This window comes from Sciurus carolinensis, chromosome 4, assembly GCF_902686445.1.
Source record: "Sciurus carolinensis chromosome 4, mSciCar1.2, whole genome shotgun sequence".
Taxonomy (NCBI): Eukaryota; Metazoa; Chordata; class Mammalia; order Rodentia; family Sciuridae; genus Sciurus; species Sciurus carolinensis.
Window position 1 is genome coordinate 157,742,190 of NC_062216.1, and position 4,232 is coordinate 157,746,421.

At 44.1% G+C, this 4,232-nt stretch overlaps 1 pseudogene; it reads left to right on the forward strand.

The window, feature by feature from the left end:
* Positions 1-217: 217 nt before the first annotated feature.
* Positions 218-725, forward strand: LOC124983571 (ferritin light chain-like; annotated as a pseudogene).
* Positions 726-4,232: the final 3,507 nt, after the last annotated feature.

The following is a 4,232-nucleotide window of genomic DNA, read 5'->3' on the forward strand; positions in this document are numbered from 1 at the left end:
GTATGGAACCATTGGGCTTAGAGGTCCTACGGATCTGTCTCTTGCTTCAACAGTGTTTGGACAGAACAGACCTGGGGACTCCCTTTTCTTCTTGCTTCCAATCTCCTTCCAATCTGATCTCCATTTACAAGCTCCAGGACCATCTTCTCATCCACCTCCTGCTTCCGGGACCAGCTAACTCTGTTTTTTGTGGTTAGCTCCTTATGGACGACCAACCATGGCCTCCCAGATTCCTCAGAATTATTCTACCCAGGTGGAGGCTGCCGTCAACCGCCTGGTCAATTAGGCCTCCTACACCTGCCTCTCTCTGGGCTACTTTTCCACTGTGAGGATGTGGCTCTGGAGGACTGGGCCACTTCTTCCGCGAGTTGGCTGAGGAAAAGACCCAGGTCTCCAATTGCCTCCTGAAGATGCAAAACCAACAGGGCAGCTGCCCCCTCTTCCAGGACATGCAGAAACCTTCTCAAGATGAGTGGGGCAACACCCAGATTGCCATGGAAGCTGCCTTGGCCCTGGAGAAGAACCTGAACAAGCCATTTTGGATCTTCATGCCTTGGGCTCTACCCGCACAGACCCACATCTCTGTGACTTTCTGGAGAACCACTTCCTTGATGAGGAGATGAAGCTCATCAAGAAGATGGGAGACCCCTTGACTAATCTTCGCAGTCTGGCAGGCTGGCCTGGGCGAGTATCTCTTCTACAGACTCACCCTCAAGCACGACTAGGAGGCCCTGGAGCAGTGTGGCCTTGGATGGGGCTCCTTTGCATATCCTGGCTTCAGAGCTTTGGCTTGAGCCTCTCCCTCTAACCCCTAGGCAGCTTTTTAACCACTATGGAGGCCCTCCCAAACCTTGGACCAAATGAAAATAAAGCTTTTTCCAGCAAAACAACAACAACAAAAAAACCCGTATGTATTTAGCATATAACTCTTTACAAGTGTGGGGATATGCAACTCTCAACCTATTAACAGAATGTATTTGTGTTGTCAGGAAAAAAAGCCTGTTTTGCCTCTGCTTTCACACCACAACTGCCCACACAACAGACTTCTGTGACCTTTAAAGGTATGTTGATTCTCCCCACCAGTTCTGCAATGGGGGCATCCTCGAATCCAATTCAAATCTCACCCTACCTTGAGAGTGTGTCAGGTCCCACAGGTTGAGGGCTCAGTTCCTAACAATGTCTCCTTTCTCACATTCCTCAGGTTGTTTCACCTGTACTTTGAATCCACAGGCTATAAACTGGGGTTCCCACAACCCCCTCCTGGGATTCAATTAATTTGCTCCAGCAGCTCATAGAACTTGAGAAACACTTACTTACAAGTCCCAGTTTATTATAAAGGATATGACAAAGAACAAAGGCAAAGAGATGAATAGGAGGAGGTGCAGGGAACGGGGTGGAGCTTCCACGCCCTTTCCAGGTGCACTGACCTCCAGGAACCTCCGCATGTTCAGCTATATGGAAGTTCTCTGAATTCGGTTGTTTTAGTTAGCTTTTTCACTGCTGTGACTAAAGGACCTGACAACAACAATTTTAGAGGAGGAAGTTTATTTGTTGCTCAGGGTTTCCCAAGTCTCAGTCCATAGATGGCTGACTTCATTGCTCTGGGCTTGAGGTGAGGCAGAATATCATGGTGGAAGAGTGTGGTGTAGGAAAGCAGCTCAGGACATGGCACCAGGAAGCAGAAAAGGGCTTCTCCTTTCACCAGCGACAAAAGGCATGCCCCCACAGACCCACCTCCTTCATTCACACCCTACCTGCCTACAGTACCACTCAGTTAATCCCTATCAGGAGGTTAATTCACTGATCAGGTTAAGGCTCTTATAAACCAATCATTTTGCCTCTAAACTTTCTTGTATTGTCTCACACATGAGATTTTGGGGGACACCTCATATCTAAATGATAGCATCTATCTTTTTGGTGTTGTGTGTGTTTTCATTTTTTGTGGTACTGGAGATTGAACCCAGGGCCTCACACATGCTAGACAAACACTGAGCTACATACATCTCCAGCACTTTTTTAAAATTAAGAAATTTAAGACACAGTCTTGCTAAGTTGCCCAGGCTGATCCCAAACTTGTGATCCTCCTGCCTCAACTTTATGAGTAGCTGGATTTATAGGTATGTGCCACCATGTCTGGCTTCCTTTTGGGTTTTTAAGGAGACTTCAATTGCATAGGCAAGTTTGAAGCATGGACAAACATATTGAAATGTGATTGGAATAAAGAGGTATGACTTAATGCTAAGAGACTGGGTGGGGAAAAACCACCAAGACCTCTCTGAGCGGCAATCCTCCCTTCAGGTTATGGGACAGGACCCCTCTGGAATGAGGAGGGTCTTATGACCAACTATCAGATAAGGTAGGTACGAAAATTATTTTGTAGTTAGCTGCAGAGAAAATTAGAATTTTATGACCTACCCTGGAAAAGGGTTGTAGGTCAGGAACTGGGGGGAGGAGGGGCTGGGAAGTAATATGGTACTATTTTGATTTAATTTGAAATGAGCTGGATTACAATGATTATTTTGTTTATTTAGTACCCCCGTACTTATTTGTTGTTCATAGGAATTGTAAACCTTTTCCTGACTGAATCTAGAAATACCATGTACTATCAACCCAATCCAAATGTTAGAAAAGTTGGGAGAGTCAAGTCGATGTAGATGTTAGTTAAGATAATGTGAGCTGCTGAAACAAATAATTCCCCAAATCTCAAGAGCTTAAGTTTCTCATTTATGTAAAGACTCAAATGAGAGTGTCTTAATGACTATGGGGTGGGTTTGAGTAGGGTGCTCTGCTTCACAAAATCATTCAAAGATGAGGCTAGGAGCATCCATAACTTGTGGCTTCTGGATCATCTGGCTATTGGCATCAGCCCGCAGATGGAGAGAGAGAGATGTGAAGATGCCATACCCACTTTTTCACCACCCATTCTGGGAAGTGACTCGTGTTTTCCACTGGGAAAAATTAGTCCTGTGATTCCCATGGTGACACGGAAGCCTGGGAACCACACTCCCTGCCTTAGAAATCCCTTCCCAGCTAGAAGCATGAATTTTTCACTGCAAGTGAACATATCATTTCTGCTCCAATTTATGTTTTCTGCTTCTATGATATACTTTAGAAAAGTAAGAGGGTTGTCATAAAGTGACTGTTATGGACTGCATGTTTATGTGCTTCCCCCTCCCAATTCATATATTGAAGACTGAACCCTCAGCAGGCTAGAAGGTGAACTTTGGGGGCAGTAGTTAAGTCTTGGGGGTGGTGCCCTCATATTAGGATTAGTGCCCTTATTAGAAGAAACATTGAGGGATGGTGCTGCCTCTCTCCCTGCTCACAATCATATAAGAATACATCTAGAGGATGAAAATCAGGAATCAGGTGATTGCCAGACACTGAATGTGCTGGCCCCTTGATCTTGGATTTGTTGCCCTAAGACACTATTTGAAGTGTGAAATTTTAAATATTCGAACTTATGGCAAGGAGTATAGCTCTGTGGTAGAGCAAATGGTTGGCATTTGCAAAGCCCTGGATTCAATCTCCAGCACCAAGAAGTTAAAAAGGAATAATTTTAAAAACATGGCTTAATATGGAGCATATGGCAAATAAATCACTGCAAGTTCTTTTAAAAAAATTTTTTTGTTTTAATTGGTTATACGTGATAGTAGAATGTATTTTGACACATTGTACACAAATGGAGCATAACCTCTCATTCCTCTGGCTGTACATAGTCCTGAGTCACACCAGTAGTGTAATCATACATGTGTATAGGGTAATAATGTCTGTTTCATTCTACCATCCTTCCCATCGCCACTACCCCTCCCCTACCTTTACTCCCCCTGTACAATCCAAGAAGAAATACAATTGATCAACAAACATATGAAAAAAATGTTCATCATCTCTAGCAATTAGAGAAATGTAAATAAAAACTACTCTGATTCCATCTTACTCCTATCAGAATAGCAGTTATCAAGAATACAAGCAATAATAAGGGTTGGCAAGGATGTGGAGAAAAGGTACACTCATACATTGCTGGTGGGTGCAACCACTCTGGAAAGCAGTAGGAGAGTCCTCAGGAAACTTGGAATGGACCCATCATTTGACCCAGCTATCCCACTCCTTGGTCTATACCCAAAGGACTTAGAATCAGCACACTACAGCGATGCAGCCACATCAATGTTTATAGCAGTTCAATTCACAGCAGCTAAACTATGGAACCAGCCAAGATGCCCTTCAACAAATGG